Source organism: Cavia porcellus, unplaced genomic scaffold (assembly GCF_034190915.1).
Source record: "Cavia porcellus strain 051 isolate PalLab524CR breed Dunkin Hartley unplaced genomic scaffold, mCavPor4.1 scaffold_24, whole genome shotgun sequence".
Classification (NCBI taxonomy): Eukaryota; Metazoa; Chordata; class Mammalia; order Rodentia; family Caviidae; genus Cavia; species Cavia porcellus.
Window position 1 is genome coordinate 1,195,633 of NW_026947507.1, and position 19,986 is coordinate 1,215,618.

General features: G+C 42.7%; 1 pseudogene; it reads left to right on the top strand.

Annotated features, from left to right (window-relative positions):
- The first annotated feature begins 9,216 nt into the window (after nucleotides 1–9,216).
- Nucleotides 9,217–12,572, top strand: LOC100731069 (IST1 homolog; annotated as a pseudogene).
- Nucleotides 12,573–19,986: the final 7,414 nt, after the last annotated feature.

Here is a 19,986-nt window from a genome sequence, read left to right on the forward strand (position 1 = left end):
TCTGTGGCAGTTAAGGCTTGTTTTATATAAAGTGCATGATGTATAAAATGTACCTGATAAGCATTCATTTCCTTCCTCCCAGAATCATGGCTTGTTCACAAGGAAAATTCTGAAATACCATGGAAGTCATGTGAGTTTTTTGTGTTGTTCTGTTTTGTTTTGTTTTGCTTCAAGATTCTTCTATTTTTTGAGTTAAACTACCTAGGATCAGAAGGCCTGACACCAGAACTTTTTACATATCTATATAATAAACTTTTTATGCTGAGATCTTTAATATTATCAAACTCCCTTAAGGTCAGATGTTTGATTGTCAAAATTTAAGTGTTAGTAGGACTAAGAAGTGGTAAAAAAAACTTTCATTCTGTTTTCTTGGGTTGTTAAGAAACTGAAGAAGCCACGAAGAAGTAATCAGGAGGTGCACCTTCTTATTAGCAAATCGCTAATAAGAAAACAGACGAGAGGACCCTTCCAAGGCTAATGCATGGGTTTACTGCTTTGATTGTGATGATGGCTCATAAGGGGTTTAGTTGCAATTTATTATTACATGCCAATTGTGCCTCAGTGAAGCTTTTTTGAAAAATCACACAAAATAACTTTTGAAAAGGAAACTTTTGAAAGGAAAATAACTTTTGAAAAGGAAATAAAGAAAAAAAATATATATGGTCCCATACACTTATGTTTTGTGTGTTTTACTGTAAATTATATCTCAGTGAAGTATAAGTAGATAAAGTAAGGTGTCAGATAATGAATACAGTTTGCTATCTTTTGTGTAAGACATAGAATTTAAAAATACATATCTGTATGTGTTGGTATTTTAGATATGTCCTGAAAAGATGAGTAAGAATCTAACAATGATCATCACTATGGTCCAGGGAGAGGAAGGTAAGGACAGGAAAGAGTGTGGCTTTTCACCATGTGCATCTTTGTTACGGCTTGGATCTGAAGTGTCCCCCAAAAGCTTATGTGTTGGAGCCCCAATGTGGCAGTGATCAGAGGTGAAGCTTTAGGCTTTAGGATCACAAGGGCTCTGACCCCATCAGTGGGTTAACTCATGGATGGGCCCATAATCTGATGCCCTCTTAGGAGTGGACAGAAATTTAGTTTTGGAATCCAGTTGAAGGGAACTGTGAAGTTGAAAAGTTTTAGAAGATGTGCCCTTGGGGACTGTATCCTGTCCCATCACTTCTTCTCACCCTCTCTCTGCTTCCATCTACCATAAAGTGAGCATCTCTGCTCCCCTATACATTCTCCACCTTGAGGCTCTGGCTCACCTCATCCCAGAGACCACAGAGCCAATGATACAGATTGAGCCCTCTGAAAGCATGAGTTAAAATAAATTTTTGCTGCTTTACATTGTTTCGCTCAGGTATTTTGTCATGGTGTCAGAAGGCTGATTGCCACACTGTGGTTACCTTTGTCTTTAAATTCTTGAAAACAAGAAGTTAAGGATATTTTTAAATGAGTAAACAGGTAATTTAAGCTATAGGAGAGAATAACATAGGGGAGACAAAATGGACATTTTATAAATTCAGAAATGTTTTGAAAGTACAAACAAAAAATCCAAAATTGGAAGGTTCTGTGATATTCAGAGACAATGCCCTCCACCATTTGAAGACACTAGGTTGGTGTGATCTACTACTTATAATATGACTTAGCTTTTCCCAGTATTATAAAGATATCACCACACATCATTCCTTGGGATCTAGGGGAGATTGATTATAGACTCCACAGATGCCAAAATTAGTAGATGCTGAAGTCCCTTATAATAACATGACATAGTATTTTGTATAACCTATGCACACTGCCCCACATACTTTTTTTTTTTTTTTTTTTTTTTTTTTTTGTCTTTTTCTTTTCTATCAGTACTGGGGATCAAACTCACGACTGCCTGCTTGCAAGGCAGGCGCTTATGCCACTGAGCTAAATCCCCAGCCCCTGCCCCACATACTTTTAACTTCTCTAGATTATTTATTACACCTAGTACAATGTGAATTTTATGAAAATAGCTGCCACATTATATTGTTCAGGAATAATGATAGAAAAGTCTGTTCATATTCAGTACAGGAATGTTTTAAAAAGTATTTGTGAACCACACTGAATTGAATCTGTGCATGCAGAACTTTTGGATTTGAAAGCCATCTATTGTAACAGATTTCCCAAGTATAGTTAAAATGAAACCCCAAACAGCCCATTATGCACTCCTGTTGTGACACCAAATCAACTAAGAAGCAAACACATGCTAAACAGTCTTGTAGTACTGGCAGGGTCCCAGGGGAGGGTACATGGAAGGAAGATGAGGTCCATCCCCTTGGAGAGTTCAGGTGGTCAGCTCACAAGTGAAATGCTAGGAGGGAGCTCTTGATGTTAGCCAGCTGATGAACGCAGAAGTAAAGCCCAAAGATGAGGACAAACCAGTGATGACATTAGTGACTCAGTTACCCATCTGTAGTCTTCACAGCTTACCTGCACCCAGACAGGGATCCCACCCGGCCTGTGCACTGCTCAGCTGTCACCCTTGCTCATCTTCTAGTCGATGCCACATAAGCCCCGCATGGGCTCCTGAGAGCCTCTGTTCTTGGTCCCCTTCTTTCCTCCTCACTTGACCACTCTACACAAGGTTTGGCTTCATCTTGTCTCTGCTTTTTGGGTTCCAGTTACCAACTCTTATCTGCCCGGTGAATTACTTTCCTCAGGCTCTCATAATATAGGTCCAGTAACTAGGTGACTTAAATGACAGTCTTCTTTTCTCCCTTAATTCTAGAGGCCAAAAACCAAAAGTCTAGGTGGCATCTTGGTCCCTCTAAAGGCTCTAAAGAAGTCTGCTTTGCCTCTTCCAGCTTCTGTAGATCTAAGCATACCTGGGCTCATGGCAGTGTCAGTACAAATTCCGCCTCCGCTGTCTTGCGGTCCTCTCACTGTGCCTGCATCTCTTCTCTTCTAAGGTTATCGTTATGTTGGATTAAGGCCCCACCCTACTCCAGTGTGACCTCATTTTAACTTAACTTCTTAATTACATTTATGAAGACCCTATTTCTGACTAAGATTACATTCACAGGTGACTTGGATTAGGATTTTAATTTATCTTTTTTTGTGGAGCACAATGCAACCCACAGCACCTGGGATGCATGCATTTTACTGAGAGGAAACTCCACTACATGAACAATGCTCTTTCTTGCCAGTTTAATAGTATTCCAAAGCAATATTTCAGAGTGAACATGTGAAAAGCCTCCCTCACTACTACAAGGTGAAATAGAGATAAAGGGTTAAAAGAGGGAGAAAAACCACATCCTTCCACCTTGGGGAGAGTGAGCAAAGGAGGCGGAGAGACCTGCCTTGCCTCTGTTAAAGGTGTGCTCTCATGCTTCTGTCTTATGAGCTCCTCTGATCTGCTTTGAAGTGGTACCAACTTCAAGGCTGTAGTGGAAAGAAGGGTAGAGCTTGGCCTTACAGTTACCTCTGACAAGGTGTGTAACTTTCTCATTCCTCGCTTCCTTGTCTATAAAATAAAAAGTCTGAATCAAAGCACTCAGGTCTTTTTAAATTTGCAAATGTCCTTGTTTCAGGGGGACACTGGGGAGTTTCTTGCTGAACCAGGAGTGTAGGGCAGGCTAGGAAAGAGATGCTGCTGCATTGCAGTGAGCACACATGGGCTGAGACACCAGAAACTTTAACTGTCAAAAACAAAGGGACAGCTGTGGAAGCTGCAGGAAAGTGGCTCAGCACCGAAACCCCGGCTCAGTTCTTTGGATATTCCAGTCACCAGATCATCTGGGTTCTTGCTACTTCTACTTTTCAGCCAGTCATTTTCCCGGCTAGCCAGTATCTCTCAGAGAAGGGCAAGGGAAACGGGTAGATCAGTCAGGTTTCTTGCCTGTTAGTGCTGGACTTTGAAGGCCTGAAGCAAAGCCCCAGAGCGCCTGGAACTTGACGTCATGTAGTCTCATTGCTTGCGTCTTCTCTAGGTGCCCTCGGTTCCTGTGGGCTCTCCCAAGTGCTGTGTTCATTTCCACTTCTTCCAAGCATCTACGGTGTAAGACACACTTGCTGCCTCCAGGGGACTCATAAGAATAGTTAAGGTTCCAGAGGCCTCTACTCTACCCGGTCTTCATAAAGGAGCATCAGCAGAACAGGGGACCAGAGGACAAAGGGATACCCCTAACATTGTGCTAAAAGACTAGACTGGGAACCCCAGCCACATAGATCTTTAAGGCCCTTGGCCTGCAGGACAGAACTCTCCACTGAGAATTTGTATGGATAATAGAAGTGAGTCACATCCCTTAGGCCATGCCTTATGTGAGTTGGTATCTCCAATGTCCCCAAATCTTGAGTCACTGGTAGGACATGTATCCATCTGACCTCTTTAGCTCCCCTCCCTGCTCCAGGGGATGTTTTTGTCTGGTAAACACTCTTGGTTTCCTTACCTCTCCACCTCACCCCAACTCCCGAGGTCCCCATGGATCACAATTATTCCAATCATGTGCCTCCTCCGTGGTCAATGTTGACATTCAGTGCTTATGATCACTGGAGTTTCATTCAGATTACAAAAGTTTTTCCACATTGCAACACAAGCATGGACACAAGATTGATCTCTTCCCTTCGCTGCTAGCATTTCTCAAGTCTTGATTTCAGCCCAGCAACTTCATTTCAAGTGATTCCAAGTGCACTTCCTGTTTTAAGTTAATTCCATCTGAAGGCAAACTGAAGAGAAGGGCATTAGAGGAGGTCGACCCTATATTCATGTTGTCTTATAAGTATCAAGACGACTCTTCCTCCTTATTTTTGCCTCAGTGGCATCCAATTCAAGTCCAATTCTGCTGTGTGTTCCTTGGGTTCAGTTCTTTGAGAACAGGTCCTTGGAACCTGCTTCTCAGCCTGCACACCCGAGAAGGCCTCTGTACATGTGAAGAGGAGTGACTTACAGGGTGCAGCCCTGCTCACGTAAGACTGACCACTTACATGTTCATCATAAAACTACTAATCTGCCCCATGGATCTATTTCTGTATTTTTGCAAGCAAAATACTCCAAACAGAAAACTAAAACAACATCCACTTATTTACTACCCACAGTATCAATTGTTGATACCTCCCATGGTGTCAACTATTGTCGTTTGAAGGATCATTTCCAAAATCCCTTATTCTCATACCTGGAAAGGTGGTGGCTATTAGAATGGGGGCTGAGCCAAGAGGCTCAATTTCCTCCACTGGGACTTCTTCCTAAGGTAGTTAGATCACAGTCAGCCCAGAAGGTAGGCTCCAAAAGCTAGTGTCACAAGAGAACATGGCACTTTGCACAACTATGTCTGATCTACTATGATAATTAATCTTGGTTGTCACCTTGACTGGATTGAGAAATGCCTAAAACTTGGTGAGGCCTACTCTCTGGATCCAGAAGTAATCTCTGTGAGATTGCTCCCAGAGATGATTGACTTCTGGGGCCACATATAGAGAGGAAAACCCACCACGAATGCAGTCATCACTGCCCATTAGGCTGGGGACCCAGATGGAAAAAAAGAAAGGTGGAAGAAGAGAGAAGCTTGCTCATACACATAAACTTAATTCTTCTTGAGCAGTTGTATTTTTTGTTATTGTTGCTGCTATTTATCCTAGATATCAGACTCAAGATTCTCCAGCTTTGAAGGAAGACTTGTCCTGATGACTCTTCTAGCATCTTCCAGGTGTTTAGCCTCAGGTTGGAGATACATGGTCTGTCTCTGATGTTTGAGGCTTCCAGGTTGTTGGCATGAGCTGCTACTGGTTTCCTGAGCTATCACGGGATTACCCAACCTCTCATCATATAAACCAATCTAACCTAGCCCCTCTTAAAATTATATATACATTCTGTTGGCTCCGTTCCACCAGAGAACCCTGAGTAATACATTTATGTTCAGGAAAATAAAGTGTAAAGACAACATGAAGGGTGTTTTCTGAGCCAATACTATCATCTCAATTAAGGTGAAATGCACTGTTCCTCTGCTCATTTTTCAAGATGATTTACAATCTGCACTCACCTTCTGCATGAAATCCATTTGACCTGGCCCTCTGACTATATGGATTCTCCTGCCATCTTCAGAGCTGCCTGCCCACTCCAGCACATGGCTTGCCTCTTCTTCTAAACTTGCACTTGTTCAGTTTACCAGCCTGAGTGGCCTTCACCTCTCTCCAGCATTTTTTTAAAAACAGGAACACCAAAGAGGAGCCTTTAACAGGGTGTGTGCTGCAACATTGGAGTGGGGGAGGGTTAGTGCGTAGGAGAGAGCCCCCCTCGACTAAAACCAGAAAGAAGACTGGAGAAGGCTGTTTTCATGGCAGCCGCAGGCCTGTTTCAGTGAGGAGCAGGGCTGAAAGCTTACTGTGAATACTGCATATGCAAATAAGGGGCCCAGATCCTTCCTTCCACATTTAAGCCACCTCAGGGTGCCCCCTGGATTTCACAAAAAGGCAACAGTATCATCTGGAGTTGGGGAGACTCCAACTCAATACCTATCTGGCAGCAGAGGTGTCAGAGTGGAGAAAGGCAGTTTGACAGCCAGGAAGGATACCAATAAATGGGCGGAGAGGACACAGATGCAAGTGGGCCTAAGTTACTGGGGGGATTGAGGAAGAACAAAGGGAGCCATCAGAGGCGTGATGGTCACCTGCTGACCACATCTCCCTTCTAGCAGCCTTGGGGAAATGAGACAGTTAGAGGTGCTTCTCCTTTGCCTCACCTTTCCTTGCCTTAGAGATTTCATGGTCCTTGATCTTAAGGGAGGCTAAAGGGCAAAGATCCTTCTTCTTTAATTGCTTGTTAGCTGATCTGGGGTAGTTGACTGTATTGACGGATAAAGAAAAAAGAAAAAACCCCAACTCTTGTCAATCTCTCGCTCTAATGATACCTGGTATCCAAGGATCTGTGGGGTTCTGGTTCTTCCTCTGAAGACACTAGGTGAAAGCCCTGCCTCATCATCATCTGCTTAAGGTGGAATTTCTTTAGTCTGAATGATATAAATTTTACCAACAGTTTAAAGATACAGGGTTGTATAATTACTCCTAAAGGATACTGTGGATCTTCCTTTCTACCTGTGGCATCACAGCTTGACCTTCAGCAGCAGCAGCAAGCATCTGCTCCTCCCAGTGTTTCTGGTCTAGAAATTCCTCCAAGACTGCATCTGGCCTTTTTTTATAAGGATGAACTCTTGTCCATACTGCTCAGACTTTGAGATCTTTCACTGTCATCCTCTCCAGGCTGGCCATATCCTGTTAGAATAGAAACTTGATCTCAGAGATGCCCCCTGTCTTGTACAATAGGAAACTTTCTATCCCGAGACAAAATGGCTCTCTAGCCATTGTAAGGCCTTCATGACTGCCCACCCACCCTTTCATAAATCACCAGTAACTACTCTAAGCCCCTGTGACCCCTGAATTGGAATTAGCCACTTGGCAGCCACTTTCAATTTTACTGTCCATGCAAATGGAGCCACAGTAGATCTTAGGCTCAGAAACACATTTAGTCTAGATACTTGCTTGAGTATGAATCGCTACCAACTTAGCTCATCCAGAATGTGAGCACCTTAAAAGCAAGCCTTTCTCATCTGCCAATACCACTTATTCTCTGGCTATAAGACCTCTTTTACACCAAAACTGCCAACTGCTGGGAGGGTAAGAGTCAGAGATGACCCTTTTCTCTAGGCCTGAGGGCTTTAGAGGTCAAATCTGAAATGGCATTTGCAGACAACCTAGAGTTCATGAGAGAACAGCTGTGACTGGTAGGCTGAAAGCTGTCCATACAGAGCAATGTAGAATACTTACTCCCTGTGCCACACTTCAGCAAGAGCAGCAACTTTAACTCTGAACAAGCCTTTATTTCAAGACTTGCTTGATGGCAGAAACAGAATCTTATCCATATGGCAAGAGTTATAATCTTGGATTTTGTGAACCTACACCATGATTACATGCATACATATAAGGGCATTACGCAAAACAAAGAAAGAGGATTCACCCACACAATAGCCTGACCTGTTGAAGAGTTGACAATTCCCCCTGGTTGTGAAAGGGAGCTCTCCTTTCCACACCATATACTTGTACGCAATTTGACTTAACTACTTTGCCTAACTAAAGAGCTCAAGCTTGATGAGATTGCAAACTATCTTTGTCCTTGGACAGTTAGATGTCGGCTCTGCCTGTATGTCCTCCAAGCCCCAGCACTTTCTGCAGTGGGATCCCCAATATCCCTTAGCAGTAGCCAGCCCCCAGCATGGCTATCTAGTAACTATATAAATGTCAGAATGTAATGTAGCCTTGCTGAAAGCCCTCACAAGACGGGCAGTGAGGACACAAATGTGAGTGGGGAGGGATCACAGATTTATCTGACATAGACTATTTCCTACAGACAGGAATCAAAACAACTGGAATATCCTAAGAAAATCTCGATAAACTCAAGTCTCAGGCCCTCTGCTCTCTCAATCAAAGCACTGGGGCCTGTTTCAGAGGTTGATCTAGGACCATAGCCAATAACCTTCCCGACTCCATAGTTTGGGCTGCTATTTGAGTGGAAAAATAGAGTCAATATAACTACATGAACAACTTTCCTTTAATTAGCATAATCTCTGTGAAACCTTCATCAATTTAATTTAACCCTCTGACAAAATTTCACCATCCAAAATTTTCTTACCCAAACATGTCCTCCCTTCTTTCTTTATATCTCATTCATTTCTTTCCCAAAATCTATACTTTACATCCTTCCTGCAGCTTTCTCATCACAACAGAGCCCATTTTCCTTCTGTATCATATTTTCTCAACAGGATTGCAAAAGGTGGCCTCTGGTCATCTACCAATGCCCTTTTTCCTATAAGACATCTTGATCCTGGTGAGGGTTCTGTACTTCCAAAGGCAACCTGGTAGCTTTTCTCACTATGGGGGTAATTGTAGCCACTGCTCTTAAATAATCAGTCATCCCATTGTCACTGCATATAAGTAACAGGAGAAATAAGATGTCATCCAGGGACGACATCTGGTCTTTAAGTAAAGGCCTGTATTGTTACCTATTATGCCTTAGAGTGAAAAAAGGTAGCAATAAGATTTTTCCATATCAGATGAACTCAGATGTCTAGAAGTAGCAGGAGCCAATCATTCCCAGAAAGATTTTAAAGTGCCTCTGTGAACCCTTTCACCTTATATGCTTAGTAGAATTTAGGTAACAGGGATGTTAAGTTAGGGCTACAGAGCTTTGTGAACGCCATGACATACAAGCTAAAGAAACAAGATGTTCCTAGATACAATTTTTGGCAAGTCCACATTTTTCTTTACTTGCCATCCCAGTAGTTACCCAAGGCTCCTCCACAGTGATGGTGATGTTCTCCCACTGTAGTGGGGCCTGGAAGACACACTTACTCAGTACAGATGACAAGACACTGCCTTTTCATGACACTCCATTTGATTCCGCCCTCAAAGGAATTGTCCTCCTTTCAATAATAGGCACATTTTTCTACCAACTTTAGCCACATAAGTGCTAAAGAAGTATATGCATTTCTTGGCAGTTAAATTAGAGCAGCCTAAGGTTGTTAGAGGTTTCTCTAACCATCTGTCTTTTGCTTCTTCTGTCCGGTCCCAATTATTACAGATCTTGAAGATTTCCTTCACCAAGGTTGACAACAGAGTTTGGGTTCCTGACTCAAGTTTTTTCTAACTCCTTCTTAATATTTGGAGGAGACTGCATTAAAAAATGCAAAGTCATTAAAACTTTTCCTTTTTCCAATACCTTTGGAAAAACTCTTACAATCAATTTGAAAACACAGCAAGATTCTCTTCCTTTTCTTGTGTTACCTCTTTAACCCTGTCATAATTGAGTGGCTTAACCAGAGCATCCCATTTCTTCTCAAATGCAAGTTACAAAATGCTCCATTCTCATCTCATGAATAGAATTTTCAGGGTGCCATTTGGGGTCTGTAAATGGGACTGTTACATTTTTAGGCCTCTGAACATCATGGTCTAGAGTGTCAGCTGCCCCCCTCTCAGCTACTGCAGCAGCCTGTTAAAGAATATAGTACCTTCTTTCTCACCAGGAATAGAGCAATGAGTTAACATTGCAATTATGTCCTTCCAAGTCTGAACAAAATTTGCACTCACACAGTGATATTCTGTCTGTAAGAGGGTAGGGGCTCTTGCCAGTTGTGGTGACACACACGTGTAGTCCCAGCACTCAAGAGGCATCTGAGGCACAGTCTGGATTGCCTAGAGAATTCAAGGCCACCTAAACTAAACAGCAAGACCTTGTCTAGAGAAACCAAAAGAAAGTTGCACTCAAGGTAGTGAATTCATCCCTAAACTTATCAGAATTCTTGGGAAAAACTGCCAACTCTTTCTTTATATTGAGCCGTGTCTATTATTGAAAGGAGAACATGTACTCTGACAATACTTCCATTCCCACCTGACACTTCCTGCAATGGGAACAAATTCCCCCAAGTGAAGTGGGGGCACTAGTTCGATTTCTATTTTAGTCATGCTGGGATTGATAAGGAAGGTGGTGGGAGGGCTTGGTTGGGGATGAAAAGAAGAGATTTAGGAACTGTAACCACCCAAATAATTTCATAAAAACCTGGATGTATGAGATATCTCAATACTTTCTTTCCCTTTTATAGAACAGATTGGTATTTGTATGGAAAATCGTATAATTCAGAGACCTATATTTTGGCCAGTATTCTTGGTTTCTCAATTTGTACTAAGACTAAACTGTGTTACAAAAGAAGATCAGCTTATTTTTTTAAAAATGGTCCTTCCTAAATTTGTCCCAATTAGCCAAAATGGATCTTGGTGGCAAGTCCTTTGAAACACTGTGTGTTTCCCATGGTTGGTGGGACCTTTACCAGACAAAACCTGAACTTTATATCTTATGGCTACAACCTGGGACAAGAGAACATAGCAACCAAATACTCAAATCAAAAGCTCTTTAACATAACACATTTTTAATATTTCTAAAATGATAACCCCACTAGCCAGGCTCACAAAAAAGGACAATCACAACAGACTAGATTTTAGCTGTGGTTAGTACAACAAAAACATCGGAACCATTATTTTTGAGACAAATACACAATCCAAAGTGGATCTCAAATTACTTGAGATACAATAGCAACACAGAGGAGGTGATAGTGAAAATCAAGCACAGCAAGTCTGAGAAACTCGGACCCCATACCCAAAAAATCCATTCCCATAGCAAAAGACTCAAGGTTTTCCAAAATCAGCAGCCCAATAATCTGAAGCACACACACTAAATTTATACCAGGAGGCTGTCTTGCCTTTTGCTTTATAAGCTCCTTTAGAACTAAAGAGGTGCAACCTGTGCAGAATGTGATGAATTTCAGTCGATCAAGTCAAAGCCTTCCATGGTCCCAAAATGTTCTACTGCAAATATCTACTTACTATACTGAAATAATGCATATGGTCTCACTCCATCCTTCCAGCAGATACTGCAACACATGAACAAGACTAGTAACCTCAATGTGACCCAGTGTAGGTATCTAGGGTGCTGTTAAACTGGGTTGTTGGTTTTTCACATCTATATTCAGTCAGAAGAAATATCAGAATGTAATAGGCTCTGCATTTAAAGCTGTGCATATATGAGCCAATTTGAAGTTAGTTATAAACCTTCTTAAACTTTTGGAGAAAAAAATGAAACTGGTTCAGAAAGCAAGAAAGCAGATTGCTAACTATCTGACCAGTAGGAAGATGAGCTAGAACCAATCCAAGTGGAGCACATTATTTGTGAAGATCACATCATGACAGCTATGGAAAGCCATGACAGCCTACAGTGTTCTACTGTGACCTGCGGCTGGCTTAATTTCACCTCATTCAGTCTATGTAGGGGCTATATTCTGGTCGGGTTGAATCTATGTCTACACTGATCTGGACTGTTTCTTGACTCCAGTCAGAAGTAGCTGAGTTGAAAATAGTTGCTGATCTGTTCTGTAACAAGTATAGCAAGGACTATCATAAGTTATGTAGGACCAGCCAGATTGGACTGTCAGTGGCAGACTAATGCACAAACTAAATGTGGAGGCCAGATCTAATATCCTAGTGAGAGATATCTGATTGAGTTTAATCCATCTCCATGATTTACAGTGTACCCTGTGTACCTGATTCTGTGGGCACAGCAGAGGCTCCTCCTGGTGTAAAAACAGACTTTATTGACACTGGATTCATAGATCATGTAAATAGAGGTGGTCTTGGAAGAGGCAGGCAGGTTCACAATATCTGATGGAATAGAGCCAATACCAACGCCTATGCCCATGCTCATGCCATCTCCAAATACTCCTTTCTTAACATTGCCAAAGAGACCATCAGATTTAAATGTATTGCCCTATTAGGCCATTTCCAATGTTTATTCGCCTCAGTTACTAGCCACTCCCCAATTGCATGAGTGTGTTGATGTCATTAATGCTGATAAGAATATTTCTTCTGTACAGATTTATGGTTCTCAATCCAAGCCCACAGCTTCTGCAAAGCCCGCTTCCAAACCTGTGGAAAACTATGACAGCTTTGTTCTGCCAGCTCTGTGCCAGCGATTGCTTCTGCTGCTAGCAGCACCTCCCTGCATTTGAAGATGCTGATTTTGATGGTGATCTCCGGGAGATTTGAAGAGCTGAAAAAGGTCTCCTGAATCAGGTGCTCTCTAATTTCTTGGAGTTGAGCCTGAGCAATTTCTCCTTATACAAAGAACTTCTATGAAATTGCATTTCATCTATTAACCATAAGTGAGCACACCTAATTCTGTTGCTTTTCACTTCTCTCCTGATCCTAAGAAACTAAGTAGATGCTCAGAATTTGGAGCAGCTGGTTCTATGACAACTTGACCCACTGCAGGAGAATGGAAAGATGAAACATTGCTGTGAGAACCACCAGAGATGGCTGGAGAGGAGAGGAGAGGAAGGAGGAGAGGACCTCATTTAGTATCTTAGCTTTGCTCCAGACTGAAAACAAATACCTCTGTCTAGAGGGATTGTGGTGAGAATCAAGGCCATGATGTATTTTATCACTGTAATTTGAATAGATCAGAGAAAAAATTATTCAGGAAGCCACAGTAATGGATCCTAAAAGCTGAACTTCCTCCTTGGCATATGCACTTCTTACTGAAGGAAACTGTTCCAACTGGATCCAGTTGAAGCCCACTCTTTGTTCCACTTGCTTCTCAGGAGGCTGTCTTGCCTTTTGCTTTATTTCAAGTTCTGTATTTGTCTTTTACCAGAGGGCAGCACTATAGTTTTGTTTTGAGTTTTTTTCTCCTATAGAATGTTACTAGGAAAGGGAAAATAGGTAATCTATTGGATAGAAGCTGCCATTCAATCCTAGGGCAGGCTTCCAAGTCTTCCTAAGAGAAGTACTCAAATCTCTAGTGTAGTGAGCTCGACAGCCTGTATGAGAAGAGGAGCATCTGTTTTTATTTGAAAACTTCACATCTTTACCAAGCAAGCAACTATTCTTTAATGTTTTTGATTGGTTTGTATCTCATAGTTTAGTAGCTGTTAATAAAGTTAAAGATCTTGAGAGGAGAGGGAAAAAATAGGTTGTTGTCAAAACAAATGTCAGATTAACTTTTGCCAAAACTTAACACCAAATGCTTCAGCAATCTCCTCCTATGGGAGGCCTAGGTCCAATTCCCCCAGAAAGCACAATTTCAAACTAATAATGAGAAGCCTTTTAAAATAGTAGGAGTCCCTAATGAGAATGCAGAAAAAAAAGAGATCTCATGAATAAGAAATAGAAGGAAGAGAAAGAAACAGGTCGTTACAGAACAGAAGGAGGGACAGTATTAGACTTTCTCAGTGGGAAGGGCCACACAGCCAGGCCTGCCATTTATTGCCAACACTGAAGCAAAGATTCCGGTGGCTGTTTGTCCCAGATGAGGAAGGACTGTTCTAATTATGGTCATGGTCTGTCCTCTTTCTGGGGACCCTTAAAAAGGAAGGTGCCTTTGTGGTTGCCAATCAGCCTAGGATTCTTTTGGTAAATCTAGATAGAAATCGTCAACTAGCAAAACACAGCTCTGTTAGCAGTCCTCACATCACCAGGTAATGCTGAATGCCAGCACTCACACAGCCAGTTGTTGATCCGTGCTGCTGGTGGCCATCATCATCCGGTGCCAGCTTGAACTAGACACTGCAGGTCGACATTACTGGGTGCTGGTCTCTGCAGCTCCTTGGTGTTAACAGCTCAGGGTGTTAATTGCTTATTCTTTGGAAACGACCTCTCTGTTCACATTACTTAAGACAAAAAGTCCAAAATTGATTTACAGGTTGTTTGAAGCCCACACTACCTGAGAAATAAATTGAAGGCAGATATACAAGAACAGTAAAGCAAATCTTTAACAGGACCTGTGTTTCAACACAGTACAGGAGAGAGCCCTCCTAGACTAATACTGCTATTCAAATTCTTCAAGGATTAGCTCATCTATTATTCACTCTATCAGGCTTTTACTGAATATTTACCTGTACTAGGCCTATGCTACACAATTAGGGTACAGCTATGAGATGCCTGGTCTCTAACCTGGTCTCTTCTTAAGCTTATATTCTATCTAGTGAGAACACACATACACACACATCCAGAAAAAATTATAACTCCTTAAGATAGTTGCCATATGGAGAAATATCTACAGGGAACCCAGAAGAAGCATCCTAGGCCACCTGGAGAAATTAAGAAAGAAAGGTGTCAGCACTTTAGTAGACTGGAAAGAGGAAAAGAAGTTTGCTAAGCTGCCAAAACAGAAGTGGTATCACAGAGCTGTGGTGAACTCAGGAAAACAAAGGAGGACTTGTCTTTTTCCATAAACAAGGCTCGCTTGTGCACTCTGTGGTGTACACCCTATTCCAGGGTGCGGATGGTGAATCTTTTAGAGTTTCCAATGATACGAACAGCCCATAGAGGCTTGCATGCCACAGGTTCACCACCACTGGTGTGCCACCAAGCCTGGCTCTGTGATACGAATGTACTCTTGCTTAGCTAATGAAATTTCAGTAAGAGAATTGAAGGCAACTGTGTTCCTCTCTGACGGATATAGTATTTAAGTGAGCATGCAGAACTCATAGAAAGTTCTCTGGCACTTTAGGAGAGAAGAAATGAAGAGGTCTTGAGCCAGTTTCTTTAGTTCAGCCTACCAAAGCACCATCACTGGAGCACCATCACTGGAGATACTGTGTTTTGAATCCCAAAGTCTCTTCTGTGAGCCGTTGCCCAACTGAGTAAATACCTGGAAACCCTTAGAAAACTTAAACTTGCAAGTTGTGATTAATCTTAGGTTTTTAGGTGTCTTATTAGCTGCAAAAGCATCCTAATACATAGTTGAATCCTTCTTTCCCAAACTGTTCTTTTCAAAAGACTTCTTACTCCTTGGGAAATTAATTCCATGAGTAACCTCTAACTTTTAATTGTTTTCTAAAATAAGGCACTACTCAAACCAGATCCACAGACCAGCAGCATTTGTAACACCTTGATAGAAATGCAAATGTACCAGTCCCACTTCAGCCCTACTAAATTGAGGCAGGAATTTGTGTTTGAGCAATCTCTTCTGCTGATTAGGCACACTCAAGTCTGGGAGCAGTCCTGGGAGACTTAGTTTCAATCAGCAAAATGCTGCCTTTCCTTCCAGCGCTGCTCAGCAGTTCTCTCCCTCTGCAAGTCAGCCAGATTCTCGACAGTAGCTGATAAAATATATCACCCGCTCTGCTCAGTTCCCACATCCGGTCTTCCTCCGGAAACAGCACCATTAATCACCCAGTCCCTACCTTAGTGCAATGTTCTGGGCACAGTTTCTTCTGCCTCCACGGAGCAGATGCGTGTGTTTCTGTTTTCATTCCATAGAAGATGGCAGATTCACTGTCATCCTTTTGATTAATAATTGGTTTAAATTTTGAGAAGGGAACAGAAAGATCAACCTTTGAAGTGAATCCGCTAAACTGATTATAGTACTTGAGAGACTGAAGACACTGCCATGATCAGTTGTTCTTTGACTAATATATTAAGTTCATTGACTATACCAACTGCCTTACCACTTCCCTTTAACACTTTTTTTATTAAGTTTGAATCTGAGACAAGATTTGAAATATCCCTGGTTTTAATTACCTCCTTTTTTATCTGTGGTTGGGAGTTTTGTTAGTTTCACCAAGGAACTAAGCTCTCTTTGAAATGTTTATTCTTACATAAGATCCATATATTAGAAATCCAATATTACACTCTATTATATAACTATGTTGTATAACATTGTGTGTAATTGTCTTTACATAATTTATATGTATAATACCTTATATAACATGTTTATATTATTTTGGATTGTTAATATAATTAGATAATATGATAGAAATTCAATATATATTACATAACATGGTAGAAAACCAAATAAGACAAATAATGTCCCTCAGTTGACCACTGGCAATGTGGGACTGGGCTATTATCCTGACAATATCCAGATGGTTCAATGCTTTGGTCTCTTGAAGCACATAAATTAGCAGGTCTGTTTCTTAGCCTCCTAAGTTAAGAAGTATAGTCTTCCTAGCACAGAGATGGTAGTTGCTCCCATACTAGCCAGAATCTCAGAGATGGACCATAAGACTGATAAATCAAAGCAGAATCAATTTATTAGCTCAGAAGGAGAAATTTCTCTCCCAAGAAAACAAAAGTGCTGGTTTTCTGTGCATTTATTGTTATAGTCCAATTCTATGGAGAGCAAACCATTCCCTGAGACTAATTTATAAATTTTACAATGAGAAATCATTGACACAAGAACTAGAATCTAAGACATCTTCTTCTGGAAGAAGATGTCATGGGAAATTATTTCCTAATCTAAGGGTTACTGATATGTCCCCTTAAAAGATAGATCGAATTCTTAATGTCCATGACTTGCGAATGTGACCTAATTTGGAAATCAGGGTCTTTGCAGATGTAATTAAGCTGAGGTCAGTTGAGCAGGCTCTAAGCTAATAGGACTGGTAATCTTGTCAGAAGAGAAGATAGGATACAAATAGGCAGGGAGAACATGGCCAGCCAGGTTCTTGCAGTGGCAAGGGTAAGAGTGATATGTGTATGAAGTGAAGGATCTTATGCTTTGTGTCTGGATGTTCCCACAAAGCTTCATGCAGCCGTGGGGGCACGCTTCTAGAGTTTGTGACTGATTCATGGTCCGATGCTGGGATTATGGGTCTCAGTGGATGGGTGTGGCCTCCATACAATGTAAATAACAGAATCTTCTCTCCTCATTCTCGTGTCCCTTTTTGCTTTTGCTGTTTTTCCATTGCTATGAACTGTTGCCCCCTGCCATGTGCCACTCTGCCTTGGAGCCAACCAAATACGGACTGAAACCTCCAGACACTATGAGCTAAATAAACCTTTTCCACTTTAATTTTGGGCATCAGATATTTTCTCTCAGCAACAAGAGAAAGGTAACAAAGGCAAAGGAATACCACAGATTTCTAGCCAGCACCAGAAGTTGGAAACATAAAGGACTCTCACCTACAGATGGAGGGAGAACCACCCAAAAGCAATGCTGATGTCAGAATTCCAGCCTCCAGACTGGGAGAGCGTATGTTTCTGTGATTTTAAGCCACCCAGTTTATAGCTCTTTGTGATGACAACCCTAAAAAACTAAAATAGCTGCTTATCCAAGGTGGACTCTGACTGAAGGAATTAGGCAGAATCTTGGGTTTAAGGGCATGCTATATGGGGACCAGTACACAGTTCTCATTATAGAAAGAGGCATTCAAGTGAGATTAGAATATTCAAACTCCATTAGCTAAATCCCACTCTTAGATGGTAAGTACTTATGAGGGTACCTAGAACTTCTGGGGTCCTATTTCAAGGTTAATAGGAATCTCACACAGAAAGGTACCAGTCAGTCCTCCTTTCCAAGCAGCAAATGGGCCTGGTAAGCCCAACACTGTGACCTCCAAGAACAAACAAAGACATTGCTGAGTGACTTACTTAGTGGCATCGCTCCTCTTTTGTTCATTTCATTTTCATGAAACCCACATTTGAACAAAGCTTTTCAGCCAGCAAATACCCCAGAAACATCTTCCTAGGTTTCATGTTAGCATTTCTGTTCATTGGATTTGGACTGGTCCTTTAGGAGCCAATAGACTATAGCGAGACTCCTTGCATTAATCATACAGCTAATTTTGTGCTAATAGTTTAAGTGTTGGCTTGAATTTTGAGTGCCTGTGATTGGCTGGAACCAGTAAAAAGTAAAACAATGGGCAACCCTGGTGACCACTGATGGGAACCAGTCTCCCCCCAGGTACCCACAAACCCTAGAGGCCTCTCCTATTAGCCAGTAGGATAAGATGAAGCATAAGCCCTCAGCTTCTCCTCGTTCTCCTCCAGCCACCATACAGCAGACTGGAGCTTATCCCCTGAGGAGGATAGGCCCCTACCCCTTCTGGACCAGCGGGTATAGGAAACAAAGTTATTTAGGCTTTCTTCTAGAAAGAGCTGGATGTAAATGATTTCTTGTCAGGCACAATCCTAATTTAAGTAAAAGGATCCCAGACTAATTACAGTCACCAGATGGGTGGCCTAGGTGTGACTCAAGTTATCAAAACACATTCAGATAAAATTCAAATAGATTGTTTGATAAGAAAGTACTCTGGGTCTCCTGGACTTCCACCCAGCACCTCTCAAAAGTTGCCTTCATGATCCCAGCACTTGGGATGCTGAGGCAGGAGAGCCACTGGGGAGTTCAAAACCAGCCTGGGATACATAGTGAGTTTAAGGTTAGTCTGGATCACATAGTAAGACTCTGCTTAAAACAAAGCAAAACACAACAAACAAACAAAAATCTGCCTTTCAAAGCTCCAAGGGAAACTGCCAGAGCTCCTCATTTTAAGAGAAAAATACGGGGTTCCTGGGGCACCTCGGCCCGTACCCAGCCGCGCCTGGCCGTCGGTGTGCGGAGGAGGAGCTGCGCGGATCCGGAGAGCCTGCAGAGGCCCCTTCCTTTGTCTGGAGGAGGAGGGGTCCCGGGTTCCTGGGGCACCTCGGCCCGTATCCAGCCGCGCCTGGCCGTCGGTGTGCGGAGGAGGAGCTGCGCGGATCCAGAGCCGCCTGCAGAGGCCCCGTCCTTTGTCTGGAGGAGGAGGGGTCCCGGGTTCCTGGGGCACCTCGGCCCGTACCCAGCCGCGCCTGGCCGTCGGTGTGCGGAGGAGGAGCTGCGCGGATCCGGAGCCGCCTGCAGAGGCCCCGTCCTTTGTCTGGAGGAGGAGGGGTCCCGGGTTCCTGGGGCACCTCGGCCGTACCCAGCCGCGCCTGGCCGTCGGTGTGCGGAGGAGGAGCTGCGCGGATCCGGAGCCGCCTGCAGAGGCCCCTTCCTTTGTCTGGAGGAGGAGGGGTCCCGGGTTCCTGAGGCACCTCGGCCTGAGCCCAGCCACGCATAGCCATCTGCGTGCAGAGGAGGAGCGGGGTAGATCCGGAGTGCCCGCAGGAGGCCCTTCCTTTGTCTGGAGGTTTGTGGATATCTCTGCAAGCAGGGAGGGATCACAGGCTCCTGAGGCACTGCGGTCTGTGGTGAGTACCCTAACCCGGCTGCGATCCAAGAGCTGTGGATCTACCAAGGGGCAGGTGGGCGCACAGTGTCCCTGAGGCCCAGCTTGTCTGGAACCGCGGAGTTCTGAACAAGCAGAGAAGGGCCATTGGTTCTGCAGGCCCAATGGCCTGGGGTAGAGTGGTGCCAGAGTCTCAGTAGCTGCAAACATAGAAGGGGATTTTCAACAGATCCTGAGGAGGCTTTCAAATAACACTTGAAACACAGAAATATAGGAAAATGACAAAACGAAAGACCAAATTACAACCTCAAACCTCCAGCCCATCTCAGGAAACCCTAGGAGAAGTGTATTTAGAAGAAAATATATCTCATCCTCCTCATATATTAGACACAATAGTACTGAAGTTGACAAGCAACTCCAGGAAGCTTTAAAGAAATTCAAACTCGAAATAATTTCCCAGATAAAAGAAGAAATGATAAAAGAAATGAAAGAG